Raw genomic sequence first — 10,158 nt, forward strand, 5'->3', positions numbered from 1 at the left:
AGAAGCAAACCACCCACCTTTCAATGACAGACGCACGAAAAGAAGGAGCAGGAGGGTGCCGTAGCCGCGCTTTACACTGCAGCCATGCGTACCCGCGCTTCGACGTGAGCGGTAGCCACAGTAGCCATCTTGTAAATGTAGGGGACCCGCGAGGCATGAACGTAGAACCGCAGAAAAGGCTCTGAATATTATTCAATCAAAATAGCATTGTGCGAGAAACCAGAAAAACATGAAATGCTATTTCATGGACATTTGTAATCTTTGAAGTATTTAAAAGTGTGGAAGTTCAATTTTGAGTCGTTTGTTTTGCTGAAGGTCTCGAATAACAGGAAATTTCGGTTTCTCGTTTTAACAGATTTCCTTCATGGCACATTTACAGAAAGTTTCTTTCGCGGTACAGAAATTTCGTGTATTTTATCTGTAAATGTACAACTATTTTTAACAGTGTATAGTGATGGTAATACAGATGAACGATCAATCTATTAATAGATGAAAGGAGTTCCGCAAGCCTATTAATCAGGATCGATGTCCGTATTTCATCTAATCGACTTAATCAATTAAACATTTTTGATTAATCGATTTACAGGCAGTGACAGGAGCGACGCGAAAATACTAGGATCGTACTTCCAGTACTGGAGTCCTGCAATCGTAATAGTGGAATCGTAAAATAGTGTGCGAACTAATTTGAATGTGTAGAACGTCGTATCAGTACGAAAATGTCAACTATAGAACAATACTTAAAAGAAAAAAAACGTAGAAGAGCGTGGTTTCTATCCACGGACCTCTGGGTTATGGGACCTGCACGCTTCCACGGCGCGACTCTGCTGACTGCACGTCTCGGTACTCCTAGCAGCTGCGAAAGAGTGCGCGCTTGGGATGCTTGGTTAATGCAGATTTTAACGCGATAGCGTTAAAGAGCTCGTATCGCAGAAATTCCGCCGTCGGCGTCGGCACCGTTGGTTGTGAGCGAAAAATCATCATCTTGTCCGTGACCGAAAAATCGAAAAAGCTGCCAATAAAATAAAAATGTTGGGGTCCGGGTGAGAATCGAACCCAGGCCGTCTGCGTGGCAAGCAGGTGTTCTACCACAAAGCCACGCCTCTGCTTGAAGCTGCACTGAAAGTAACTTTCATGCTTCCCAAAAATACGCGTCCTGTATAAAGGTGTCACAGTACGAGATGTAATATCGCAGTAATATTGCGTGGTACAAGCGTACATTGCCATCGGGCGTCACACCATGTCAGTATCATAACGACATTGTGGTTTAAAGACAGCCACCCATTACAGAAGGCACATTGCTGCGCGTATTCCTTTAAGACCACGTAGTGGGTGCATCGCAACTTAGAAAAAGTTTCTCGCGCAGAATTGCCCCTGGTTTAAAGCATGCTACCCATTACATAAGGCACACACCTTAGTGCGCGAATTCTGTTAAACACTGTGTTCGAAGTGCGCACTAGGGGCAGGATATCCCTATCGCGTTCAACTCTTAAAGGCGAAGCTTAAGCGTCCCCCCAATTTTTTATGTCCCCTTCTTGGGTTTTGTCGTTAGCGCAGTCTTCCTAGCAAGTATTATAGTGCTTTAATGTACGAACAGCGCAACAGACAAATACAAACGAAGATAACACACACAGCGCTGACTCTCAACGACCAGGTTATTTGAATATCAGCGCTGTGCGTGTTATCTTCGTTAGTCCTTGTCTGTTGCGCTGTTCGTACACTCATTATGTGCTATCAACATGGCATGTTTCCACACTATAGTATAGTTGTTTTAGCGTGGAATACATAGATACCCCAGGCCTTTTTTTTTTTTTTTTTTTTTTTTTTTTTTTTTTTTTTCACAATTCCATCATCACGCGGATTTTTTTTTTTTTTTTAATCCGGTTGGGAATTGTCCGGCACCGGGATTCGAACCACGGACGGAAAAAAAAAAAAAAAAAAAAAAACCTCTTCTTTTTTTTTTTTTTTTTTTTTTTTTTTTTTTTTTTTTTCACAATTCCATCATCACGCGGATTTTTTTTTTTTTTTTTAATCCGGTTGGGAATTGTCCGGCACCGGGATTCGAACCACGGACGAAAAAAAAAAAAAAAAAAAAAAAAAAAAAAAAAAAAAAAAAAGGCCTGGGGTGCAGCCTCACTGGCGACCACAGCCAGCAATGCACTCCCTCACCAGAGCAGGATTGGCCACCCTGGTGTAGTACTTGGCCACTACCTCCCACATGAATACACCAATTAACCCTCGGCCCTCAGTCCCCAGCGGCTGCGAAGCAACTGACCAAGGCGGCGGTCAGACCTGCGACGCAGCAGAGGGTGCTAAGAATCTCTGGGTACGGACAGGCCGCCATTGGAACCTGAATTTGGCTACGTATAACGCTAGAACTTTATCTAGTGAGGCGAGTCTAGCTGTACTATTCGAGGAATTAGAGGGTGTTAAATGGGATGTAATAGGGCTCAGTGAGGTTAGGAGGCCACAGGAGGCTTATACAGTGCTGAAAAACGGACACGTCCTATGCTATCGTGGCTTAGCTGACAGAAGAGAACTAGGAGTGGGGTTCCTTATTCATAAAGAAATAGCTGGCAATATAGAGGAATACTATAGCATTAATGAGAGTGTGATATGTATCGTAATTAGGTTTAATAAGAGGTACAAGATGAAGGTGATACAGGCCTACGCGCCTATATCCAGCCATGATGATCAAATGGTTGAACGCTTCTACGAAGACGTAGAATCAGCAATAAGTAAGGTAAAGACACAGTATACTGTACTGATGGGCGACTTTAATGCAAAGGTAGGCAAGAAGCAGGCTGGAGATCATGCAGTTGGGGAATATGGCATCGGCTCTAGAAACGCCAGAGGGGAGTTACTAGTAGAGTTTGCAGAACGCAATAATTTACGCATCTTGAATACCTTCTACAGAAAACGGGCTACTCGTAAGTGGACGTGGAGGAGTCCTAATGGCGAAACTAAAAATGAAATAGACTTCATAATGTGCGGCCACCCGGGCATTGTACAGGATGTGGAAGTAGTTAACAAGATCAGATGCAGTGACCATAGAATGGTAAGATCTAGAATTCAACTTGACGTGAGGAAGGAACGGCAGAAACTGATACGCAAGAAGCCGATTAATGAACTAGCTCTGAGAGGGAAAGTTCAGGAATTCAGAGTTTCACTTCAGAATAGGTACGCGGCTTTAACCGAGGAAACCGACCTTAGCGTTGACGCAATAAATGATAATCTGACTAGTATCATCAAGGAGTGTGCAGTGGAAGTCGGGGGTACAGTCGTTAGACAGGACACTGGTAAGCTATCCCAAGAGACGAAAAACCTCATTAAGAAACGTCAAGCTATGAAAGCCTCAAATGCAACAGACAAAATAGAGCTGGCGGAGCTTTCGAAGTTGATCAATAGGCGTAAAGTAGCCGACATAAGAAAGTATAATATGGAGAGAATTGAGCATGCTCTAAAGAACAGAAGAAGCCTCAAAGCTATGAAGACAAAACTGTGCATAGGCAAAAATCAGATGTATGCAATAAGGGACAAGGAAGGCAAGGTCACAAACAATATGGATAGAATAGTTGAGGTAGCGGAAGAGTTCTACAGGGATCTGTACAGCAGCCGAGGCATTCAGGATGATAACGTAAGGAGGAGTAATAGCGCAGAGGAATATGACATCCCACCAGTATTGACAGGAGAAGTAAAGAAAGCCCTAAAGGGAATGCAAAGAGGCAAAGCAGCTGGTGAGGATCAGGTAACATCAGACCTGTTGAAAGACGGTGGAGAGATTATGTAGAGAAACTGGCCACCCTGTATACGAAGTGCCTCTCGACGGGGAGGATACCAGAATCTTGGAAGAATGCCAACATCATCTTGATCCATAAGAAAGGGGACGTCAAGGACCTGAAAAATTACAGGCCCATAAGCTTACTGTCCGTTGTCTACAAGCTATTTACAAAAGTAATTGCTAACAGAATTAATACGACATTAGAGTTCAATCAACCAAGGGACCAGGCAGGATTTCGTACAGGATTCTCAACAATAGACCATATTCATACTATCAATCAGGTGATAGAGAAATGCGCGGAATACAACCAACCCCTATACATAGCCTTCATAGATTACGAGAAGGCATTTGATTCGGTGGAGACATCAGCAGTCATGCAGGCACTGCGGAATCAAGGCATCGACGAAGCCTATATAAACATAATGGAAGAAATCTACAGCGGATCCACAGCCACTATAGTCCTCCATAAAGAAAGCGACAGAATCCCAATAAAGAAGGGCGTACGGCAGGGAGACACGATCTCTCCAATGTTATTCACCGCATGTTTACAGGAGGTTTTCAGGGCCCTAGATTGGGAAGAGTTAGGGATAAGAGTTAATGGAGAGTATCTCAGTAACCTACGATTCGCTGACGACATTGCATTGATGAGTAACGCGGGAGACGAATTGCAGCTCATGATTACTGAACTGGATACAGAAAGTAGAAGAGTAGGTCTGAAAATTAATATGCATAAAACTAAAGTAATGTGGAACACTCTTGGCAGAGAACATCGCTTTGCGATAGGTGGCGAGACACTGGAAGTTGTAAAGGAGTACGTCTACTTAGGGACAGGTAGTAACCGCGGAGCCGAACCATGAGAGTGAAATAACTAGAAGAATAAGGATGGGTTGGGGCTCATTCGGGAAGCATTATCAAATCATGACTGGTAATCTACCACTATCCCTCAAGAGGAAGGTATATAACAGCTGCATCTTACCGGTACTTACCTACGGAGCAGAAACCTGGAGACTTACAAAGAGGGTTCAACTTAAATTGAGGACGACGCAGCGAGCGATGGAAAGGAAAATGATAGGTGTAACCTTAAGAGACAGGAAGAGAGCAGAGTGGGTCAGGGAACAAACGGGGGTTAAGGACATCATAGTTGAAATCAAGAAGAAGAAATGGATATGGGCCGGGCACGTAGCACGTCGGCAGGATAACCGGTGGTCATTAAGGGTAACTGACTGGATTCCAAGAGATGGCAAACGCGTGAGGGGGAGACAGAAAATTAGGTGGGTAGATGAGATTAAGAAGTTTGCAGGTATTACGTGGCAGCAGAAAGCACAGGACCGGGTTGATTGGCGGAACATGGGAGAGGCCTTTGCCCTGCAGTGGGCGTAGACAGGCTGATGATGATGATGACATAGATACCTGTCTCGCTTATATACAAACTGTGCTTGCTTCGTACTGTGCATAGGAGATGGGAAAGAGGAGTGTATGATCTTTTTTCTCTTTAAACACTAAAACTGACTCTAAAGAGAGAGAAAGCATAAGATTTAAGCAGTCGAATTAATATTTCATGGCCATGTGTGTTTCCGTTTATTTGGTTGAGCTGGGCTTGTGTAATTAATAAAGAAAATGAAAGGGCCTAGATTTCGCGCCATAAATCTTTTATCTACTGCGCAGATCTTCCATTACCATTCATGACCCGAGGACGACGACATCATATATATACGTTGATATATTTAAGTTTTTTTTTCTTTAGGTCCGCCTATCTCGTTCATGGTCTCTCCCAAATTGTAGGCATGTGCCACGTGGTGAAGGAACATCATTGTCATCCTCATGTCAGTGTGACCCCCGTCGCGAATTCCATTCTTCAGGCTGGCTTCTTGCATTTTACTCAGCAAGACTTGCAGGCTTTTGTAGTGCCTTGTCCAGTGATTACACTTACTGTACGGTGTCGTCGAAGTGCGTAACTGTGTCTTTACAACTTTGTAACACTTCGCGTGAAAGCATCCTTCGCCGTTTTTGAAAAAAGTGACACTCGCTCTTGTCTGACGCTTATTCATTACGATTGATTGTTCAGGAAGACGGTGGTTACAGCACACTGAACTGAAAGAAAGAAACACGGGGTATTTATAGAATCATCTTGAACTCGGTTACAGCGAAACATCAAGATGAATCCCACATCAACATCAAGTCAAGTTCAAGATGAATCCCAACCAACTGACCCAACTTGCCGTCTTGCTGTATTTATAGAAACTGGGTATTTATGGATGGGGAGGGGGAGGGGACAGCTGCTCCACCCCCCCCCCCGCCTGGCGTCGCTTCTGCATTCATTGCAAAGGAAGTAGGAACGTTGTCACAGTAACAAGGTCGCCATGCGTCTGCAGACACGAGACATTTAAAAATAGCTGGCGCCTTGCCAGCGTGCAGTCGTGGCCGAGTGGTTAAGGCGATGGACTAGAAATCCATTGGGGTCTCCCCGCACAGGTTCGAATCCTGTCGACTGCGCAGAATTTTTTTTTCTTGGGAAGGTAAAATTTTTTTATTGATTTTTAGTGCCGGTTCAGTGGGGGATTGAAAACGTAACGGATTAAATGTAGCAGTAAGCTTGCAGTGTTGTTCCAGCGGTGTCGTGCATTTCATGCGGTCCGCATAAAATGTGGTATGGTATGGTAAAGCTTTATTGGGTCCTGAGGCTCAGCCAAGGGCTGATGCGGGCCGCTCCCACTCTGGGACAGGTAGGCTAAGCCTAACTGCCACGTCGTGGGTCCTGCGGATGACCCTGAGTTAATATTGAAGTAGGCAGGATATTATTCGGGGGCGGGTGCATAAATGCATTTACGCACCTGCTGGTTTGGACGACATATTGTTTCCCACGTGAGAGCGGTAAACGTTAAATTACAAATGCCCTGCAATGAAAAAATTGTTTGTACGCGCCTTTGTGCACCAAACAAATTTGTTGCATACAAATTAGTTGACTGCAAGGTATTTGTGATTTACCTTGTTCCGCTCTCATGTGGGAAACAGTATGTCGGCCAAACCAGCAGGTGCGTGAAGTGAGCGCTTGGGAGAACACCATTACAAACCAAATAAACTGCCGACTGATGTATTTCTCGCACTCCACGTCATGCGTGTGGCTGCCGACCTTTGTTTCACAACAAAGGTCATTGTTGCTCGATAAAAAGAAGAGATCACCCGTCTGTTTGGTGAAGCCGAACTTATCGATGTTCTTGGTGATTTCTGTATCTCCAAGCCATCGATAGCCCTATCGCCTAAGGAGTTGGTTTTCTGGTGTAATCGGTGACTTAGGGTGTTATCTTCACCATGATTTGTCTTTGGTTGAGCGACTTCTTTCGCGTATGTCTCTAAGTGATCCCGCGTGTACTATCGCGCTCAGAATGAGCGAGCGCGTGGCTGTGCGCTCTGCAAGGTTGTACAGTGGCGCCGATCATGGCATATTTTCGAGTTATCGGTAGAGAGTTTGGCTGTCCCTGCGAGCGCGCATCGCCTTCACTTGCTTTCACCCTCGCCCTCGTTTTGCCCTGCGGTGATATCAGCTTCGAAATGATAACTTTGAGGGTGAGAGCAAGCAAGTGGGGGTGATGCGCGCTCGCACTATAGCCATACTCTCTCCCGAAAACTCGAAAATATGCCATGATCGGCGCCACTGTACAACCTTGCAGAGCACTCGGCCACGCGCTCGCATGATGTAGCTCATACGGAGCGCGATCGTACAACTGTCTGTCTGCCTGGCAATAGTGGTTTATAAGCGGCCTGGTTTTGAAAATAAACATGTCGTTCCTATAGTAGCGGTGTGAGGTGTCCGTGTGTCGTTACGCGCTGCATCGAAGCTGTTCAGTTTATTCATTCCTTCATGGGTATACTAAAAGTGGACGCCCAGATTAGTGTATGTACTGCTGTCAGGAACATAGCCAGAAACTTTTGTTGGAGGCGGCCGGAGGGCGGAGTCGACCCCCTTATTGTCGCGGTGCAATGCGAACGAAAGACACGAACAACTTGTGACAGCGAAGCAGCGTGTTCAAATCAGCTGAACGGAAAAACTTCTTCCGACTTTCTCCCTGAAACGCATACTGTCCCACTAGCCGGAGTCTGTAAACATCTCCCCATCGCCATTGTAGTTTATGTATGCACGCGTGTGAATATGTTCGAACATGTGTGTGTGTGTGTGTCTGTGTTTGTGCGCGCGTATATATACACATATAAAATGCGAAATTTTGTGTATGGAAGTGGGGTTGAACCGCCCACCCTCTGGCTACACCATCGACTGTAGTACTATACATCAAGTTTGTTCCGAGGTTGTTATTATGTTACATTAGCACGGGTTAATTAGTGAGCTTCGGGTATTTCATACAGCGAATCAGTCACCTTACCCTTGTTCGTTGTATCCGGATTTCCTAATAAGAACGAAAGAAAGAGCAAGAAACCAAAAAGGAAAGAAAGTAAGAAAGCAAGAAAGAAGAAAGCAAGAAGAAAGAAAGCAGAAGAAAGAAAAAAAGAAAGAAAGAAAGAAGAGAAAAAGAAAGAAAGAAAGAAAGAACCAGTGCCGAACCGTTCAACACGAGAACAGTGCATTAAATGGTATGTACGGAAGAGCAGTGCAGTGATGACGTCTCGATTAAATTGGGAACTATAGAAAACAAAAAAAGAAGGAAAAAAAAAAACGTAGCAGAGCGTGGTTTCGATCCACGGACCTCTGGGTTATGGGCCCAGCACGCTTCCACTGCGCCACTCTGCTGAGTGTTGCACGCGCGATATCTACAGCAGCTGCTCTATACTGAAGCACATACCGTATAGTCTCCCTGCGTGGATCAATGTCCTTGACGCATTGACGACGTGTGCCGGTCGCTATAATTACGTCCGCCTGCCGCCGCTCTGCTTGAAGTAAAAAGGAAAACGCGAACATATTCGCTAGCTCGTCGGGCCACATGTGGTGACAGCTGTCGCTGTAATATCGCGACGTGGTAACTGTGACTATGGGGGTCATTTATCCAGCTTAAATTTGCAGCGTTTAGTAAGAACTTACCTCTTCATAACTGCTTATTTCCCGTATCGACGAAGAATGTACTTGTTAGAAACTATAACTTAATTCCCAGCCACTTGTACTGTAGTTCAACTCAATATAGTTAGAATAATATGGCCCCGCCACGGGGGTCTAGTGGTTATGGCGCTCGACTGCTGACCCGAAGGTCGCGGGATCGAATCCCGGCCGCGGCGGCTGCATTTTCGATGGAGGCGAAAATGTTTGAGGCCCGTGTACCTAGATTTAGGTGCACGTTAAAGAACCACAGGTGGTCGAAATTTCCGGTGCCCTCCACTACGGCGTCTCTCATAATCATATCGTGGTTTTGGGACGTTAAAGCCCAATTACTATTATTAGAATAATATGAAAGATGTCTTTTTATCATTATTTTTCGTAAGTATAACATCGTAACGAAGTGTCGCACTGCCTGAAGAAAAAAAGAAATACACGACCACTTGTTTCACTGCTGTGCGACAAGTACTGCCTAAAAGCAGGTGAACAAAGTTTATTGTATAGAAGTTCACACCAGCGGGCATATATGAAGAAACTTCGAAAAAAAAAAAACTAGCAGAGCGTGGTTTCGATCCACGGACCTCTGGGTTATGGGCCCAGCACGCTTCCACTGCGCCACTCTGCTGACTGCGCGGCATAAGACTCCGAGCAGCTACAAAAGCGTGCGCACTTGGTATGGTTGGTTTATGGGATGTTTAACGCGATATGGTTAAAAGCCGGACTCATAGAACGTATGGTGTCTGTTTCGGCGTCGGCGGCGTTGACTGCGCGCGAAAAATACCGATGGAGCTGTAATAACGTTACCAGTCAGCCCGACAGGAATGAAATGCCTTTATTCAGTGCCTACGTACATATACATACCAATATGTGACGTCACATGAATTCCGTACCGATTTTAATCCAGATATACAGGTTATGCATCTTTGAAATTGGCAGCGCAAAAACAAGGACACGAAAAAAAAGTACCGCAGTACAATGCACAGTGCAATAGTACAGTGCAACAATACAGTATAATACAGTAGAACAGTACAATATACAAAGTAAATTGAACAGGTGACGCGACATGCCGCGCTATCATAGGAGGAAATTATAAAAGCAGGGTTCGAGCTTTAATCGAACCCAGTCGAGTGTTCTACCACAGAGCCACGCTTGTGCTCGAAACTGCTTCGAAGAAAGACCTTATACAGTCGTGATGTGAGGCAAGGAGTCTGGGTATAATGTAATACTGCGTGGCAGAAGCGTCGGATCGCACCAGGTGTCACACCATGCTTATTACGAAACGAGTGGGCGGTTGAAAGCTGCCAACTCATTACAAAGGGCTGGGCTATAATTCATCGTCATC

General features: G+C 45.0%; 3 non-coding genes across 3 annotated transcripts; 1 reads left to right on the plus strand and 2 right to left on the minus strand.

The window, feature by feature from the left end:
- The first annotated feature begins 6,189 nt into the window (after positions 1-6,189).
- Positions 6,190-6,271, plus strand: Trnas-aga (transfer RNA serine (anticodon AGA)). The gene has a single exon. It is a non-coding gene; the product is annotated as a tRNA-Ser (tRNA).
- A 2,176-nt stretch (positions 6,272-8,447) lies between these two features.
- Positions 8,448-8,519, minus strand: Trnam-cau (transfer RNA methionine (anticodon CAU)). The gene has a single exon. It is a non-coding gene; the product is annotated as a tRNA-Met (tRNA).
- Positions 8,520-9,369: 850 nt separating this feature from the next.
- On the minus strand, positions 9,370-9,441 carry Trnam-cau (transfer RNA methionine (anticodon CAU)). The gene has a single exon. It is a non-coding gene; the product is annotated as a tRNA-Met (tRNA).
- Positions 9,442-10,158: the final 717 nt, after the last annotated feature.

The sequence above is a fragment of the Rhipicephalus sanguineus genome, chromosome 6 (assembly GCF_013339695.2).
Source record: "Rhipicephalus sanguineus isolate Rsan-2018 chromosome 6, BIME_Rsan_1.4, whole genome shotgun sequence".
Classification (NCBI taxonomy): Eukaryota; Metazoa; Arthropoda; class Arachnida; order Ixodida; family Ixodidae; genus Rhipicephalus; species Rhipicephalus sanguineus.